The 21,045-nt window shown below is 35.9% G+C and overlaps 1 non-coding gene across 1 annotated transcript; it reads left to right on the forward strand.

Moving 5' to 3' along the window:
* The first annotated feature begins 8,557 nt into the window (after positions 1-8,557).
* LOC129037614 (U6 spliceosomal RNA) lies at positions 8,558-8,661 on the forward strand. Its single transcript, XR_008502859.1, has one exon. It is a non-coding gene; the product is annotated as a U6 spliceosomal RNA (small nuclear RNA).
* The last annotated feature ends 12,384 nt before the right edge of the window (positions 8,662-21,045 follow it).

Here is a 21,045-nt window from a genome sequence, read left to right on the forward strand (position 1 = left end):
GGTGAGGTGGTTAGTATAACGGTCTCTCTCTTCAATCCATACTAACAAAAATTATGAAGTGAGCCATGAACTTCAACAACACATTCTTTTTCTGTTTTAGAACATAACAAATGAACAAACCATTTCAAAACAATGAACTTTTAAAAATTATTGTTGAAGTTCATGAACTTATATTTTTTGTCTTAATTTCTGGCTTTCTTACACGTGGTTAAATATAATTTTAACACACTTAGCTCTCCCCGTTCTTGGCACATTATAAAAGAGCAATTGACCCACAGCAGAAAGAATTCGTAGAATAAGGGACAATGAAGTACTCATGAAGTATTATGTGCTGACTATTTAACTCAGAAAAACAGATAGAAAGACATACTTTATAATATAGTACTTATGTGTACATTTATATATGTGTGTGCTTATTCATATGCAAAAGCAGTGTGTGTATATATAGACAGTATATGCATATATAAAAACAGCATATACATATATACACGTACATATGTATGTATATAAAAGTGTGCTTGCATGAGAGCACACACACACACACACACATGTCTCTGTTTAGGACCAGCTGGTATAACAGCCATATGTAACTTAATGTGTATAGAATATTGCTCTATAAAACAGATCTAACATATGACCTAACCTGCAATATAAACTACTCTTTGTTTGGCTAGTAAACAAAAAATGAGTATTTCCTAGGGAAATAAAAACAACATATTTGATTTTTCTGTTTTCGTTCTTGTCAAGCACTACATTTGCTTTCACATTTCATAGTTAGGTAAAGCAGAGTAATTAACATCACATATTTATTCTTACTTCATTAGTGACATTTACACCTGCGCTATTACAAAAATGTGCTAATGTTTTATTTATGATTTCTTTATAGCATTCCTTATTGCCATTCACATCATTCACATTTAACAAAGACAGAAACTAATAAAAGCCCGGTATTGGGTATTATTTATTTTGTCCCTGGCATGATAACACCTTTAATGAAAAAAGAAATAAAAACTTAGGCGGCAGTAATTACCCCAGTCACATTTACCTCACTACGCAGAAGGAGTATAATGCGCTAAGTTTCTAGGCTGTGTCCTTCATGTATTCACATCACAGTGAAAAATACACAGAGCTGTCACTAAGCATAAGTCAAGCTGAACAAATGGTTTTTTAATTTGAACTAGAAAATACAGTCAACCTACCGTACTTGATCTTATGTGGAAGGACATTACAAAGACTTATAAGAGGCTAAAACATTTAAAATAGTGAAATTGAGAAGTGTAGGGTGGGGGGGGGAGTTATTTAAAGTGAAGCAATATAACAATACATCAACACATCAATTAATAAAAATACTTTGCTATGAACATACATTATAGAAGAGGAATATTACAAAAGACATAAAAGTTGAATGCAGATCAATATGTGTAAAAAAGAGGCTATAATGAGTCCTAAAGAGATGAATGATTTAGATTAAGAGACAAAGCTGAAATAGTGGGATAGTTATTAAAACCTTATAGTCAAAAATCAGGATGGCAGAGTACTACAATCATTAATCTGCTAAATCTGATTGAGGGCAGTCACAAAAAAATGGCAAGTGCTTTTAACATATGGGCCTATCCTGTTTGTGACAACTGTCCATAAATCAATGATGCATGAACAAAAGCTTTATGGAGGGCTAAATAAAACTGGAGTGTTTAAATTGGAGCGGTTTAAAAATGCTATAATAATTTTAGGACACATTTAACATATAATGCTCAAATATGTTCTTCACAAAAAATGTGTTGCTTGCAAAGGCAAAGTGAAGATATTTAATTTAAATTTTTCATTTTCTATCAAATTATTTCCTTAAACTTAGAATGTGAAAAAAAATACATTGATTATGATATAATATGCACATTCACTAAATGTATTACCAATACAGAGAAGGTAGTTTGGTAGATATTCTGTATATATATATATATATAAAAATATGTCATCTTATAATAATTACCTTAAGATAGATATTATTATTTCCATATAATAGATTAGGAACCACGGGCCAGTTGAGTTGCATAATACATGCAATGAAGCTATTTTATCCAGACATTCTGACTTCAAGCTCAATGCTTTCTGAATTACCCCAGAAATTCTTATATTTCAGGTTTATCTCCAGGTACCTCATAGTATGACTGTGTTTAGTGAGAAGGCCTTTCATGGGGCGATTAAGTTAAAATGAGGCCATTTAGGGATGCTCATCCAATCTGACTGGTGCCCTTTATAAGAGGAAATTTGGGCACACAAAGAGTCATCAAGGATGCACACACACAGAGGAAAGACCATGTGTGAACATATCAAAAAGACAGCCATCTGGAAGCCCAGAAGAGAGGCATCAGAATAAAACTGCCTTGATCTTGGACTTCTAGCCTCCAGTAATTAAGTATATATACATAATATATACATAATATATACTTAAATATATATTGCTTAAGCCAATCATACTGTTGTATTTTGTCACAGCAGCCCTAGAGAACTAATACACCTTCTGATCTAGGAAGTAGAAAAGATATTGTTAAACAGTAAAGTAGGTAATTATACTCAAATAATTACCATTATATAAATATATACACACACATAATGGAATATATATATATATAATGAAGTATATGTGAAATATAACTATGTGTGTGTATATATGTGTGTGTGTGTGTATGCACAGTTTAAGCTTCCAGAATTTAAAAATATTTTGTCATTTCCTACTTATTTGTCTCATTATATGGAGTGATACTGGTTCAGATGAGCTGGTTATGTGGCCCCTGGACCAACAACCTCAGGTTAGTGAATGGAGCTGGCATGTTTCTTTCTCCAGAAATTACTCATACCCTACCCAGAGCCTCAACCTAGTGTTGGAGATGCCCTTGATCTATTGCAGTGCTTAATTCAAAAACTGTTGAAACTGAGCTCTTCTGTTAATAGTATTACAAATATGAAATAACATTCTTGAGATCCTGTTAATACCAATTTAACTGTAGTGACCAATTTGTTTCTCTCTCTTTATATTAGGTAAGACTTTCAAGATATAAAACAGGCTGGGCGCAGTGGCTCATGCCTGTAATCCCAGCACTTTGGGAGGCCCAGGTGGGCCGATCACGAGGTCAGGAGATGGAGACCATCCTGGCTAACATGGTGAAACCCCATTTCTACTAAAAAAATACAAAAAAAAAAAAAAATTAGCCGGGCATGGTGGCGGGCGCCTGTAGTCCCAGCTACTTGGGAGGCTGACGCAGGAGAATGGTGTAAGCCCAGGAGGCGGAGGTTGCAGTGAGCTGAGATCACGCCATTGCACTCCAGCCCGGGCAACAAAGCGAGACTCCGTCAAAAAAAAAAAAGAAAAAAAAAAGATATAGAACGAATTGGGCTTGTAATCCCAGCACTTTGGGAGGCTGTAGCTGGTGAATCACCTGAGGTCAGGAGTTTGAGACCAGGCTGGCCAATGTGGTGAAACCCCGTCTGCACTAAAAATACAAAAATTAGCCCAGAATGGTGGAGGGCACCTGTAATCACAGCTACTCAGGAGGCTGAGGCAGAAGAATTGCTTGAACCTGGGAGGCAGAGGTTGCAGTGAGCCGAGATCACGCCATTGCACTCCAGCCTGGGCGACAAGAGCAAAACTCTGCCTCAATAAATAAATAAATAAAATAAATAAATAAATAAATAAATAAATAAATAAGGAATTTACTGGTTATACTGTTTTCCAAAGAAAATTGTAGGGGTTGGAGTCAGGAGAAGACGGAAAGGGACCACCCCAACCACCATAAAAACTTTGTTTAAAAACAAAAATCTCTCAGTAGGAAAATAGGATGAGACAGATAAAAGAGAATATTCTTAATAATGAGGACAGAAAAGTTCCAAAACAAAAAGTACACAAATGACTTATGAACTCTAAAATCACTTTAAAAGGTATTGAAAAATCAGAATACAGTTTTAAACACAAGCTGTTCAGGACAAGGATATTAGCTTTCAAACTAATTTTGAGATTTTAAATTTTACCATATTCCTTTGGAAACTTTAAATTCACAATGTATTTAACATCTTTAAAACTCAGAGAAGACATAGAAGCAGCTACCTGTTGGTTATCTAATTAATCAAATTTGTACAAATACCTTAGTGGAAATTCAGTCAGCATATCTAACTCAGATTTATTCAGTCAATGCATATTATTTAAAAAAATGATCAACAGCTAAAATCAAACAATAAAAAATAGGAGTTATTCTTATAGTACTCCTGGAAAGGTCTAGGCCTATAAGTCCCTATACACATGTCACACAGAGAAACTACCAATTTATGTGGTATATTACTGAAGGTTCCTTGAATAAGGGTAAAATGTATGGGAATTTTTTGTTCTTTACATTCTAAGTATTCTAAATATGGAAACATCATAAGCACTGGTTTGCAAAGCATCTTATTAAAATATATTTTTAAAACTCTTATTTACTTATAAGAAGAAACAAATACTCAAGTTAAAAAAAAGTTAGACATATCAATTTAACAGGATTTACTTGAGCGAAGAACAATTTATGGATCAGGCAGCACTCAGGACCAGAAGAGGTTAAGAGAGCTCCACTTTAGCAGCATGGACAGTAACATTTTATAAGCTGAATGTAGACATGAGGTAAAGAAATTACTTGATTGGCTACAGCCAGGCATTTGTTTATTTTAGGTATAATCCTGTAAAACGTCCTTAGTTAGAGGACAATTGTCAGTTTCTGACAGGTAAATCTTACGTTTCATTTCAGTCTTCACATTGGGCTTCAGCTTGTTTATGTAAGAATTCAAGACATGGGAGCTGTCTCAGCCTAATGGCCTCTCAGTTGAAACTATTTTTAATGTTAAGAAAACTAAAATCTCTGAAATCTCTTCTAAGGCAGTTAAAACCAGATAACTAACTAATTGAAGACAATGAAAAGATTTTTGAGTATCATTTGACAACATTTTGTTAGCAGCAGAATTTATCCGACTCACACAGCACCGAAGTATGTTACTGGTGGCAAATCCATATGGGTCTGAAGGAACCTCAGTTCTTCTCTCCTCAGAAGAAAGAATTTGACTGAGGGCATGAGGCAGAGGAGAGACCAAGGCCAGTTTTAGAACAAAAGTGAAAGTTTATTAAAAAGCTTTAGAGCAGGAACAAAAGGAAGCAAAGTACACTTGGAAGAAGGCTAAGCAGGTGAGTTGAAAGACAAGTGCACGATTTGCCCTTTGACTTAGGATTTTCTATGTTGGCGTATAATTCAAGGTCTTGCATCCCTTGTCCACTGATTCTTCCCTTAGGGTGGGCTGCACCCATGCACAGTGTCCTATGAGCACTTGGGAAGGGAGCACCCACAGTGTGTTTACTGGAGTTGTACGTATGCTTACTTGAGGCATTCTTCCTCACCAGTCAAATATCCCTAGGAGGTCAAATACAAGTAGAAATCTGTCGTTTTGCATTTTAATGTGCATGCTTGAGCCCGCTTGCCCAAATCCTGAGATCTTATCAGGAAGCTGCTAATCACCAGTTTCAGGTGCTTTCCATCACTGGGAGACTGCCTTTCCCTGGTACTGGCTGTGGTCAATTATTATTGTAGAGAGACAGTTAACAACTGCCTGGTGGCCTGACATGCCTGCTTATCAGGAAGCTGCTAATCACCAGTTTCAGGTGCTTTCCATCACTGGGAGACTGCCTTTCCCTGGTACTGGCTGTGGTCAATTATTATTGTAGAGAGACAGTTAACAACTGCCTGGTGGCCTAACATGCCTGGTGCATGTGGCGTTGGGGAGCCCTTTCTTGCCCTGCTCATTCTGACCAGCTACCTACTATAACAATTTGATTTACTGAAATAAAAAAAAATTAAAGCTGTGGTTTTTATGTAAACTTTTTTACTCTTTTAGATTAAGATTTGATAAACTTTTCTAATTAAAATGTTATCTTAATAATAAAATTAAGACGAAGACTGCACTCTTATAAAACAAACAATATCATCATAGTATTTCTAATGAGAAAAACTGGAAAAAAGTATTGTTTTAAACTTTACTAATTCTGTAAATCAAAGCAAAGATACTAAACTAATACCAACTAAACGATAGTTGGCATTACGGTACTTTAAAACATAAGAGAGCTCAATGATGTAGTGAAAGAAAAATAGAGTAAGAGTTAAGTCTGAGGATCTAGTTCTGGTTCTGGCATCAGTTAAACAAGTGGCCTGGGTATGTTATTTAGACAAATAGTCCAAATATTCTCATCACTAACAGTAGCAGTTAGCTAAGGGATATTGCAACCCATGTCTGTATAGGCGAAAACATTTTTTTTTTTTCTGTACCCTTCATAGTTTTTTACTGGGTTTTCTGTGAAAAAACACATTAACAGGAAAAGAACAAATAGCATTTATTAACATTTGTAGTTATATATATACATGGGAGACACCAGAAGATGAGTAATTTTATAAAGTATATCTCAAAGAATACTTTTAAACTTTAGACTTAAATATCATCATTACCTAAAAGAAAAAAAGTGTGCGGGGAAAGACCTGGTTAAGATGAAATGATGAAGAAAATCACCTTTAACAAAGGCATGGTTTGTTATGCAGGTTTAAGTCCATGCCTTCTTCATTCAGTCATTTCTCAATTCCTGGTGCAGAGAGGAAGACACCCCTACAAACAGAAATTATCTTTTTTGATGTAAATTTCTCTTACAGTAAGACAAATTTTCAGAGTGACTTCTGTGTCTGTTTCTCAGAGTAACCAGCTCAAAATAATCAATATGCCTAAGAAGCACTTTTTAGGGTGGCATATTCTGGTCTCCAACAGTCATATTTTGAGTGATGTGTTTGGAGCCCCACTGTCTGTACAGTCCATTCTCACTTATAAATAATAGAATATATTATTTATAAAATTATCTCCACTTTTATTGGACATAGTTCTAATTTAATTCTTTTAACATTTGAATACACTCAAAATGTAAAATTATTGAAACTTCTATAATAAAAATATAATTCTCATATTTTACAGTTGAAATATAAACAATATATCACCAACTGAAGTTAGACTAGAAGAACATATCCTTAAAAGAAATACTAAGACTTCATATGTGTTTGAACTACAGCGATACTTCACCTTCTAAGAGCTTTAAAATATCTGATCATTGGACAATTTGTCTCTCAGATATATTCAATTGAGAATTTGTCCCTGGATATTTGTACTCAAATATACTACAACCAAAAGTTGAAACTTCGGTAACAGGAAATTGTTCTGATATATGTGTTACAGGAAAGAGGTCCTGATCCAGACCCCAAGAGAGCGTTCTTGGATGTCACACAAGAAAGAATCCAGGGCAAGTCCATAGAGTAAAGTGAAAGCAAGTTTATTAAGAAAGTAAAAAAATAAAAGAATGGCTACTCTATAGAACGTCACCAAGGGCTGCTGGTTGCTTATTTTTATGGTTAATTGTTGACTATATGCTAAACAAGGGATGTATTATTCATGCCTCCCCTTTTTAGACCATATAGGGTAACTTCTTGATGCTGTCATGGCATTTGTAAACTGTCATGGTGATGGTGGAAGCAGTGAGAATGACCAGAGGTCACTCTTGTGGCCATCTTGGTTTTGGGGGGTTTTAGCCAGCTTCTTTACTGCATCCTGTTTTATCAGCAAGGTCTTTATGACCTGAATCTTGTGCCAATCTCCAATCTCATCTGGTGACTTAGAATGTCTAACCATCTGAGAATGAAGCCCAGTAGATTTCAGGCATATTTTACCTAGCTCCTACTCAAGATGGAGTTCCTCTGGTTCAAACGCCTCTGACAAATGAAGTAAAAGGGAGTCGAAAGTATTATTTTCAGATTGATCATACCACATACATTCAGCAAAATATGAGTCTGACGTACCAGAAATGATAACAGAAACAAAAACAAATTTCAGTGGGGTTAATGAGTAAAATTATTGTTTGTAAACTCAAAATATGAATCTAGACCTATAATTTTTCCTTTTTGGGAATGTGTTATGTTAAAGAGAACCTTTGGACAGATTAAACTTAACAGAGTTTAACTGAGCAAAGAACAATTCATGAATTGAGCACCATCACCACACTCCCCTTACAGATAATGGAAGTGAGGAATAGAAACAGATTGGTTACAGCCTGGCATTTGTCTTATGCTAACACTGTTTTAACAGTTCATCACTTTTGGCTGAAACTTGGTGATTTGTACAAGAATAGGTTACAGTCTGTTTAAACATTCACTTCAAGTTACAGTTCACTGTGTATGAAGGAACTTTTAAGCTGAACTTACAAGGAGGTTGCTTTAGGCTAAACTTAATTTAACAGTTATATGAATCGATACATGGAAACATATCTACTATTGTCTGAACATAAGTGACCTTGCACTTATGGTATAACAAATTCTGCCACTTAAAGAAGGCAATGGCTAGTAAGGTTGAAGTGTTGATAATAATGGACTGCAGTGTATCTTGAAATTAACACCTATTCATTGGGAGAAGTAAAATAAATTTTTTATCAAAAATAAAACCACTAAAAAAATAAAATTTGAATGCTCGCTTCAGCAGGAAATATATAAAATTGGAACGATACAGAGAAGATTAGCATGGCCTCTGTGTAAGGATGACACACAAATTCATGAAGTGTTCCATATTTTTGGCCAGGATCATCCTGATACCAAAACCTGGCAGAGACACAACAAAAAAAGGAAACTTCAGGCCAATATCCCTGATGAACATCAATGTGAAAATCCTCAATAAAATATTGGCAAACCAAATACAGCAGTACATCAAACAACTTATTCACCACTATCAATTTGGCTTCATTCCCAAGATGCAAGACTGGTTCAGCATATGCAAATCAATAAATGTAATCCGTCACATAAATGGGACCTATGACAAAAACCACTTCATTATCTCAATAGATACTGAAAAGGCCTTTGATAAATTCAACATCCCTTCATGATAAAAACTCACAATAAACTAGGTATTGATGGAACATATCTAAAAATAAGGAGATATATTTATGACAAAGCCACAGCCAATATAATCCTGAATGAGCAAAAGCTGGAAGCATTCCCTTTGAAAACTGGCACAAGATGAGGATCCCCCTCTTACCACTCCTATTCAACATAGTACTGGAAGTTCTGGCCAGGGCAATCAGACAAGTGAAAGAAATAATGGGTATTGAAAAAGGAAAAGAGGAAATCAAATTATCTTTGTTTGTAGAAGACATGATTCTATATTTAGAAAACCCAATAATCTCAGCCCAAAGACTCCTTAAGCAGATAAGCAACTTCAGCAGTCTCAGGATAAAAAATTAATGTGCAAAAATCACAAACATTCCTATACACCAACAACAGACAAGCAGAGAGCCAAATCACGAGTAAACACCCATTCACAATTGTTACAAAGAGAATAAAATATTTAGGCATACAGCTAACAAGGGACATGTAGAACCTTTTCAAGGAGAACTAAAATCTACTGCTCAAGGGTATAAGAGAGGATACAAAAAAATGGAAAAACATTCCACCCTCATGGATATAAAGAATCAATATCATGAAAATGGCCATACTGCCCAAAGTATTTTATAGATTCAATACTATTCCCATCAAACTACCATTGATATTCTTCATGAAATTAGAAAAAACTATTTTAAAATTCATATGGAACCAAAAAAGACCTTGTATAGCCAAGACAATCCTAAGCAAAAGGAAGAAGATGGATGCATCATGCTACAAGACTTCAAACTATACCACAAGGCTACAGTAACAAAAACAGCATGGTACTGGTATGAAAACAGACACATAGACTAATGGAACAGAACAGAGAACTCAGAAATAAGACCATACATCTGCAACTATCTCATCTTCAACAAACATGACAAAAACAGGCAATGGGGAAAGGATTCCATATTTAATAAATGGTGCTGGAAAAACTGGCTAGCTATATGTAGAAAGCTGAAACTGGATCCCTTCCTTACACCATATACAAAAATTACTCAAGATGGATTAGAGACTTAAATGTAAGACCTAAAACCATAAAAACCCTAGAAGAAAACCTAGGCAATACCATTTAGGATACAGGCATGGGCAAAGACTTCATGACTGAAACACCAAAAGCAATTGCAACAAAAGCTAAAATTGACAAATGGGATTTAATTAAACTCGAGAGCTTCTGCACAGCAAAAGAAACTATCATCGAAATGAAAATGCAACCTAGAGAATGAGAGAAAATTTTTGGAATCTACCCATCTGACAAAGGCCTAATATCCAGAATTTACAAGGAACTTAAACAAATTTACAAGAAAAAAAAACCCATCAAAAAGTGGGCAATGGATATGAACAGACACTTCTCAAAAGAAGACATATATGTAGCCAACAAACATTTAAAAAAGCTCAACATCACTGATCATTAGAGAAATGCAAATAAAAACCACAATGAGATACCACCTCATGCCAATCAGAATGGTGATTATTAAAAAGTTATGAAACAAGAGATGCTAGCAAGGCTGAGGAGAAATAGGAATGCTTTTACACTGTTGGTTGGGATGTAAATTAGTTCAACCATTGCAGAAGACCATGTGGAGATTCTTAAAGGATCTAAAACCAGAAATACCATTTGACCCAGCAATCCCATTACTGGGTATATACCCAAATGAATATATATCATTCCATTATAAAGATACATGCACACATATGTTTATTGCAGCACTATTCACTTTATCAAAGAGATGGAACCAACCCAAATGGCCATAAATGATGGACTAGATAAAGAAAAGGTGGTACATATACACCATGGAATACTATGCAGCCATACAAAGGAATGAGATCATGTCCATTGCAGGGATATGGATGAAGCTGGAAACCATCATCCTCAGCAAACTAACACAGGAACTGAAAACCAAACACCGCATGTTCTCACTCATAACTGGGGGCTGAACAATGAGAACATATGAACACAGGGAGGGAAACAACACACACACTGGGGCCTGTCAGTGGCAGGGTTGGGGGGCAAGGGGTGGGAGATCATCAAGATAAATAGCTAATGCATGAGGAGCTTAAAACTGGATGGGTGTGGTGGTTCACACCTGTAATCCTAGCACTTTGGAAGGCTGAAGCAGGAGGATCACAAGGTCAGGAGTTTGAGACCAACCTGGCCAACACAGTGAAACCCCGTCTCTACTAAAAATAAAAAAATAAAAAAAATAGCTGGGTGTGGGAGCACATGCCTATAATCCCAGCTACTCAGGAGGCTGAGGCATAAAAATTGTTTGAACCTGGGAGGAAGAGGTTGCAGTGAGCCCAGATTGCAGCATTGTACTACAGCCTGGATGACAGAGTGAGACAGACAGACAGAAAGAAAGAAAGAAAGAAAGAGAGAGAGAGAAAGAAAGAAAGAAAGAAAGAAAGGAAAGAAAGAAAGAAAGAAAGGAAAGAAAGGAAAGAAGGAAAGAAAGGAAAGAAGGAAAGAAAGGAAGGAAGGAAAGAAAGAAAGAAAAGAAAGAAAGAAAAGAAAGAAAGAAAGAAAGAAAGAAAGAAAGGAAAGAAGGAAAGAAAGAAGGAAGGAAGGAAAGAAAGAAAAAAAGAAAGGAAGGAAGGAAGAAAGAAAGAAAGAGAGAAAGAACCTCAGGTGATGGGCTGATGGGTGCAGCAAACCACCATGGCACATTTATACCTATGAAACAAACCTGCACATTCAGCACATATATCTCATAACTTAAAGTAAAAAAACAACAAACAAACAAAAGATTTCCAAATGCAGGTAAAGCCCAAAGCTGCAGCAGCCATTTTGGTGTCATGAGGGTAACAAGCCTAAAAGGGAATGCCAGCATGCCAAATATGATGAGCACAATGTTACATAGAAACTCTGTCTTGCATTATGTTGGTGAGGTGCTGAAATAACCAAACTAGGGGTGAAAAATGTATTTTATTGTTAACTTTCATGCAATTTTGCTGCTGAAATATCTGTTATGCATTTGTATAATACAAAATTTTTTAAAAAATTAGAACATTTTCTTTGTAATAAATAATAAAATGATTAAATTTCTTGTTAATAACTATTTTAAAATAAATAAATAAATACAGTTTGAATTTGACCTGCAGGGCTTGATCTCAATTGACGAATTTGACCTACAAGGACAAATTGTTCAATTGTTATAAAATTTTCAGTATTTCTAAAGTTATGATTTATAAACATTAGAAACTAAAATTTTTACTTCATTTGTTAGTAAATATAGTTTTTAAACAGACATATTTTACAGAAATTGTTTCTAAAGATTTTCTCATTGACAAAGTGAAGAATATCTAAACTTTTTAATAATGGCTGTATGTATAATATTAAATTTCTGTCCAGTACCTGAAAAAATATTGTGCTGTTACATTGATTTATCTAAAAAAATTACAGTATTTGATTTTGAATTGTATGACCAGAATTTACGTATTAGAATCCAGTTCATATTTTTGTATGCATCCTTACGTTGTGTTTGGTGGGACACAGAGCCTTACACCTCTTTCACGTCTCATTCAAATTATTACAGAAATGTAAGTGGCCACCTAGTCTTTTCTCTCAATCTTCCATTTGTGAACTGTTTTACAGTTTCTGTCATAGCTATTTCCCTAAAACAAATATCCAATACGCTGTGTCATCCTTCTGTTAAAAAATCTCCAGCGACTTCCTGATGCTTACATTGTTAAAAAAAATAAAAATGGCCAGGTTTGGTGTCTCATGCCTGTAATACCAGCACTTTCGGAGGGTGAGGCAGAAGGACCACTTGAGCCCAGGAATTCTAGAACAGCCTGTGCAACACAATGAGACCACATTTCTACAAAAAATTAAAAAGCTGACTGAGCATAGTTGTGTGCATCTGTGGTCCCAGTTATGTAAGAGGTTGAGGTAGGAGGATCACTTGAGCCCAGGCAATTGAGGCTGCAGTGAGCCATGTTTAGGCCACTGTACTCCAGCCTGGGTGACAAAGTGATACCCTATCTCAAAAAAAAAAAAAAAAAAAAAGAAGAAAAGAAATCAAAAGGAAAAAAGAAAATAGGTATTCACTGTGATAACAATGATTCTTGTGAAAGCCCAGTAAGAAAGACTATTCAGTTCAGAGTGGTAAGTATAGAGACCACTGCAATGGGATTTTGCAGTGGGGAAGAGAGACTGGGTTTCACTAAGTATGGGCAATGAGGATACAGCATGACTAAGTGGTCATTTATAGCCAAGGACAGGGTGAGGTTCAGTGGATGGAAAATTACTAAGAGGAAATATCAGAGATCAGGGGTATTCTGGCTAAACTGACCTAGCATGATTCCAGCTGAAGACAGGCTAGAGTGATCAGATATTACCTGGGGGATGGTGGAGAATGAAAAACCACATCCAATACCAAGGATGATCAGATATCAAAGGTAGAAATTCTTGCTCAAGTGATCTAGCAAGGTTCTTAATAAAACTGAATTTTACAAGGAAATGCACAGAGGATTTTCAAAGGTCTGATTCAAGTTTGGTCAAGCAAAAAAAAAAAAAAAAAAAAAAAAAAAATCTTGATAAACATCGGAGTCCAAACTCCTTGCTATGCTTGTAATCTGGTCCTGGCACATCACTAGTAGTCTCTTGTTTTGTTCTTCTTCTACCTGCATGAGTCCCTATTCCCTCCAAAATAACATTGAAATTCAATAGAAATACTTAAATTCTGGCTCCTCAAGCACAAATACAAATTCACATACACACACAAACACACGCGCCACTGACTTGACCATAGTCAACTATACCTTCTTGCTTATCAGGACACTTCTCCTTTCATCCTTTATTTGAACCACAGTGGACTCCCTGCCTATTTCCAAACATGCATATGTTTCTTCTGTCTCTATTTATTTGACATTCTTACCCTCGGTGCCATCTGTATGACTCAAAATCTTATACCTACTTCAGAACAAAGCCTACATGAAACCCTTTCAGAAGCACTTATCTCAATTATTTCTTCCAAAATTATACTCCCATGAGACTTGTTTTTTAATAAACCCTTACAATATCCTCTACTCATTACTTTTGATATTATAGTGATAAATTTGACTGCCTTGCTGATAGATTATAAACATTGCAAAAGCAGAAATTATTCCATTCATTTTCTCTCTTCCACAGTATAATAATAATTTAAATATTTAATGAATGATGAATCCAAATATTATTTATAGAAAACAATTATTATGTAAATTATCTAGAATTTATATAAATTTAATTCACTACATTTCAGATATCTTTTGGAAATAAATCAAATGGAATATAATTATGGAAAGTATATGCATTTCAAAGAAACATCTTATATTTTATCTGAAGATACTGCAATCACTTTGACATGAATAAGAAATTAAATTCACAAGAAGACTAAAGACTATGCCAAAAATCTACATTGGGTCCTCATTATTTTATAGTAAGAAGATCACAACAGGCTTTTGACTGATTTCTCCAGATATGTAGAAACCTATAAGGTAAATCCTTAAGTAACTCACAGCCCAACTAACTGTTGTAACACAATGCTGTGTACCTCCTTCCACCTCCTGAATGAAGTCTCATGACTCTGCTACCTAAATCATACAGCTCCACTGAACTACTGGCTTTCAAACCCCACATAAGCCAGTCTGTATATCTCCAAATTTACCACTCACTACTTCTGTAAGTGAATTCTTTACTTTCAAAAATTGATCTAGTATTTTCCCCATAAAATATGCCACAGATTCCTGGCTCTGCTCCATGACTTACTTCATTCCTACCACCTGGAAAGCCCTTGACTTTTCTCTCCTCTCATTAAAGTTAAACCCACCATGGAAATTTCACTTAAATGGAGTAACTAACCCACACTGATGCTTCTCTGCCCTGAACTCTTATGGAATTTATTATCTGAACTCTTAATTAGTCAAATGCACAATGAGTACTATGTTGCAATTTAATTTTTTCATGGAAATCCCTTTTCTGCTAAAATAAATTTTAAGAATGATTTTTTTAGTTTTTTATCTTCAATATTTTTTAAATGGCTTTAATAGATAGCTTTCTAAAATATGTTTAGAGAAATGTAAGTATATGATTTAAAATATCTGAGAGAATTTTTTTTTAATTGTTTATTATGTGCTATTTTTGGCAGGTAGCTAAAGAAATGATGTGATATGGGCTCATTACTCCAAGAGTTCATTATCTAATAATAAGAAGAAAAAATAAATTGAAATTAAGTAGTGAATATCATAATAAATATGTATACAAGCTGCACCAAAACTAATCTGAATAACTTTTCTTAAGTTTGGGAGGAAGAAAATGTATGCAACATTCCTCAGTGAGTCTTCAAATATAGGCTTTCAGACAGATAACGTGGCAAAAACATTTGAATCAGATGTGTCAAAAGTAGAAAGACAATCAAAGGAAATATAGAAATATGCAGACCTCCCATTTTTAGTGCAGTCTGACACATAGTAGGTACTCAGGAATTCATAATTAAATGAGTAAAAGAGTAGCTGATAAGAGGCCGTTGGAGGGCCCAGATAAAAATCAACTTAATGGCAGCATGATTTACAGTCCTTTGGGTATATACCCAGTAATGGGATGGCTGGGTCAGATGGAATTTCTAGTTCTAGATCCCTGAGGAATCGCCACACTGACTTCCACAAGGGTTGAACTAGTTTACAGTCCCACCAACAGTGTAAAAGTGTTCCCATTTCTCCACATCCTCTCCAGCACCTGTTGTTTCCTGACTTTTGAATGATTGCCATTCTAACTGGTGTGAGATGGTATCTCATTGTGGTTTTGATTTGCATTTCTCTGATGGCCAGTGATGGTGAGCATTTTTTCATGTGTTTTTTGGCTGCATAAATGTCTTCTTTTGAGAAGTGTCTGTTCATGTCCTTCGCCCACTTTTTGATGGGGTTGTTTGTTTTTTTCTTGTAAATTTGTTGGAGTTCATTGTAGATTCTGGATATTAGCCCTTTGTCAGATGAGTAGGTTGTGAAAATTTTCTCCCATTTTTTAGGTTGCCTGTTCACTCTGATGGTAGTTTCCTTTGCTGTGCAGAAGCTCTTTAGTTTAATTGGATCCCATTTGTCAATTTTGGCTTTTGTTGCCATTGCTTTTGGTGTTTTAGACAAGACACATGCACACGTATGTTTATTGCAGCATTATTCACAATAGCAAAGACTTGGAACCAACCCAAATGTCCAACAATGATAGACTGGATTAAGAAAATGTGGCACATATACACCATGGAATACTATGCAGCCATAAAAAATGATGAGTTCATGTCCTTTGTAGGGACATGGATGAAATGGGAAATCATCATTCTCAGTAAACTATCGCAAGAACAAAAAACCAAACACCGCATATTCTCACTCATAGGTGGGAATTGAACAATGAGAACACATGGACACAGGAAGGGGAACATCACACTTCGGGGACTGTTGTGGGGTGGGGGGAGGGGGGAGGGATAGCATTGGGAGATATACCTAATGCTAGATGACGAGTTGGTGGGTGCAGCGCACCAGCATGGCACATGTATACATATGTAACTTACCTGCACGTTGCACACATGTACCATAGAGTCTAAAGTATAATAATAATAATAAAGGAAAAAAAAATCAACTTAATGAACAGTGTGTACCAAACTCTTTGTTTATAACACATCAGAACCTCATTTGATACGTATGCCCATTTTACAAATTAGGAAACTGAAGCACAGAGAAATAACCTTGCCCCGATTAAAGATAACATGGAGAGCCAGGATTCACCCTCGAATTCATCTAACTCCAGTCATGTATCTTTATTATCCATCACCCTACTTCTCGACTTGCAACTGAATTGTAAAAACGATGGCATATGTAGGGAAATACAAACAGCTGAGTCACTGTTTGTGAGGGAAGCGATTGGAGAGAGCAAAAGAGTTAGGAACGTATTAAAATGCAATAGTTTTGGTGAAAAAAATAGGATCTAACTAAAACATTGGGAGTTTTAAAAAAGAGGGTGATGTCATTACTATTTAGCGGGTAGAATGTATAGAACTGGGAGACAGGCTGGCGGAGATGAGCAAATGAAGATGTGAATTTTAGGACAATGCCCAGGTTTTAACCTATCCCTGGGGCTGCAATGTCTTTAATTTAGAAAAGAAGTTTAGGTGGAAAAGCAGATTTAACCTGAAGAATGTGTTAACTAAGGGGGAATAGTGGATAGTAGCGGATACTTCTATATACACTGCCAAAATTTAGGTCTGTACCTCAGCAAGGTGGAATACAGAGAATGAGGAGTATATGACTCGCCTTTGGAGAAATGGGTTTGGATGAGTTCACATAGAGGTGTGGATACAGATTTTAAACAGCTTCATGATCATCTAGAGTTTAGAGGTTCTTAAACAAATTGCTAAGGAACAGTCTAAGTAACTGGTAAAAATAGAGAGATAATGGTTTCATGGAACAAAAGAGGTAGAGAGTTTCAAAGCAGAAATCCTCAACATTGTAAGTTGCTGGGATTCACTCAGGATGTTGGCAGAAATATTAAAGGGAAATATTAAGAAAAGTTATAGGGAATAGTCCCAAACCTTTTTGGAAGGCCGAAAGGTTACATACCTTGTAGTAATTGAACAGGCTGAAGGCAACCGGTTCTTACCTTAGAACATTAGGTCATAGGGTAAATACTAGGGACAATAGAAGCTTCCCCAGTTAAGTCTGTTTTCCCTACCTCCCTTAACTAACCTTTGAGCCAGATGGCCCCCTCAGGGGGAGGTCGACCAGGAAAATTGCCCCCTAATGGTATTTACTTTAGACCTCAGTACCTGAATTTTAATCATTCATAGAACCACTCTCTTAACCCTGTTAATTATCCACAAGTGTGTTTACTCAAAGCTTCTGTTGTTAATTCTATACTAAATAAATGGCTGGCATGTGAGCTGCTCAGGACTGCAGCTGCCATTTTTTACAGGACTCTCCTTGGAGTCTGTGAGTGGCCTCGGACCCTTAGCTGGACTGGCCAAGCAGAATATCTGTGTGTCAGTGTACTTTATTCATCCATCGCCGGGTCAGGGATCTGAAAGGGACAGACTCCCTGCAGCTACTGCCCCCACGAAAGGAGCGCTGCCTCAGTAAGTAGTTGCAGTTTTGTTAGAAGCTGAAATAAAATTTAAGATAGAAAAATTTGGGAGGCTGAGGCGGGCGGATCACGAGGTCAGGAGATCGAGACCATCCCGGCTAACAAGGTGAAATCCTGTCTCTACTAAACCTACAAAAAATTAGCCAGGCGTGGTGGCAGGCGCCTGTAGTCCCAGCTACTTGGGAGGCTGAGGCAGGAGAATGTTATAAACTCTGGAGGCAGAGCTTGCAGTGAGCGGAAATCGCACCACTGCACCCCAGCCTGGGCCACAGAGCTAGACACCATTAAAAAAAAAAAAAAAAAAAAATGGAGAAGGCATTAGTGACATAAGAGCAATTGCGGTAAACCTAAATGCAAGCTGTAGTTGGATGTAGTCTAGCACTGATGGAATATTCTTTGAAGTAGCTTGCTTGTGAAAATAGAGGGTAAAACAGGAAATTGTCCAGATCAGTATTAGTAAAATAGTAATCTCCTAAGCATCAATCAGGCCTTAAGGTGTCATCTAAAAAATAAATTTGTATCAAATCCTGACTTGGATCTGAGTTTTCCAAAGCATGACAATTTTTTGCTTGCTCAACAATTACTATTTTTTACATTGGGTAAAGTGGTTTTTCCAATATCTTAATAATATTATCTCTTCTATTAATACATTATCTTATTGCAATTTTTTTTTGGTTTTTCAGAATCTGAACCCCCTTTTGCATGGACAATTCTTGTCTTAAACATCTTTTGTTGGAGGCAAAGTCTCCTTTAAAGGCAAGGGTACAGGCACCCAACCATGTCACAGTTGATTGTCTTAGCAGGCCATAAACTTTCAGCTGGGATTAGAGGCATGCACCACCCCACCCTGCTAATTTTTTTTAAATTTTTTTAATTTTTTTTTTTATTTTTTAGTAGAGACAGAGTTTTGCCATGCTAGCCAGGCTGGTCTCAAACTCCTGACCTCAGGTGATCCGCCCACCTGAACTTCCCAAAGTGCTGCAATTACAGGTATGAGCCAACGTGCCTGACCCTCTTTTATTTCTTTTTTGAGACAGGGTCTCACTCTGTTGCCCAGGCTCCAGTGCAGTGGTGCGATATCAGCTCACTGCAACCTCCACCTCCCAGGTTCAAGGGATCCTCTCCCCTCAGCCTTCCAAGTGGCTGGAACTACAGGCATGAGCCACCAAACCTGGCCATATCATTTAATTTCCATAGATGATAAAATTATGACTCAACTAACTTCCTAAAAGCTCACACCTATAATCCTAGCACTTTGGAAGGCTGAGCAGGAGGATCACTTGAGGCCAGCAGTTTGAGGTCAGCTTGGGCAACACAGTGAGACCCAATCTCTACAAAAAAAATTAAAAATTAGCCAGATGTAGTGGCCTGTGCCTGTAGGCCTAGCTACTCAGGAGTCTGACGCAGAAGGATGGCTTGAACATGGGAGTTTGAGGCTGCAGTGAGCTATGATACTGTCACCGCACTCCAGCCTTAGCAGCAGAGCACAATCATTTTTCTAAAAAGTAATGAAAATAAAAAAGATCACCTTCCTGAAAGCCACATTGTTGTACTGCATCTCCAGTACAACATAATATTGTTGTATTTGGGATCTTCAGCGTATACCAAGTTGGGATTCTAAGTTGCCCCATCGAGGTTATGGTTGTCAAAGATATTTTTGGTAATCTAGTAGGACATTGAGAGATCAGACCTTCCCAAATAGTTCATTTTTGAGACAAGGACTCAAAAACTGACAATGACTCATCCGGTTTTAAGTATATCTGAATATGCATTCAGAATCTGAACTATGTCTTCTGAATTTCAAAAACTACAGAATCTTAGAATCAACAAAAGAGCATCATAGAGTTAAATAGATGTGGACATCAAAAATTTCTAAGAAATTATACCACACTTGCCATTATTTATTTATACCGTTAAAATATATAAAATTTATAAAATAAGGTTATTTCTAAACAATATAGTCATATTTTAGCCTATTATATTTAAGATATGTAAATGCATTTTAGAAGAATTTGATGGAGGACTAAATTTAAAACTCTCACTTTTTTCATCGTCTAATATTTAAAGATGCTATGATTATTAGAGAAATGACAATCTCTTTCGATGCGTTAGCACTTAAAATATGATTTCTTCTTTCATAGTTTGCTTCAGATCTTGTGCTTCCAGAGAGATTAATCCTAAAAAGGGTAGAGATATTCTAAACTTTTGACAGCACTGCTTAACTTGTTGTTTCTCCCCGTAGAATTTTATAATAATACACTCAATTAGCTTCTTTGTCCCAGATTTCATGGAATAATTGCTAGAATTTTATCTGGTGCTTATAAGTAACAAGTGTTTATTCTTTTAGAGAATGTTTTCTGGATATTTTAATACATTCTATGGAAAGTAAAATATGAAATTTAAATGGGAACACAACCAGTAAAAATTGTAGTTCCGATTTTAGAATTACTTCTTTACATTTAAATTAAGCATATAAAATGCACAAGATTTTCTTATAATGTTCCTTTTCACATCCTCTAGGCACAATTTTACTACCAAGTTTCTCCATTATCTATGACCAACATATGTTACTAATATATTTGTGATTTTTAAGCTGATTTTATTATTTTTGGAGACACAGTTTTATGAATAAATATTTTTCACATTTATTTGCAATGCCGTGTACTTTATGATTTTAATTTCAATGAAAAAGAGGTTTAGATGAAATACCTCAATGGATATATACATGCATTAACATCAAATTGTATTTGCACTCATCATTCTTGGAAAACATCAGCTAGTTGATGTTTAGTAACCCTCTATAAATAAAGATTGGTTTTCAAAGCTTCAATAAACACCCCCCTCTTTTTGTACGCAGGATGCCAATTTTATAAGCCATAAAGTTTAATAGGAGGTATATTTATTAATAACTAAAATGGCTTTAGGGTCCAA

The sequence above is a fragment of the Pongo pygmaeus genome, chromosome 4, assembly GCF_028885625.2.
Source record: "Pongo pygmaeus isolate AG05252 chromosome 4, NHGRI_mPonPyg2-v2.0_pri, whole genome shotgun sequence".
NCBI lineage: Eukaryota > Metazoa > Chordata > Mammalia > Primates > Hominidae > Pongo > Pongo pygmaeus.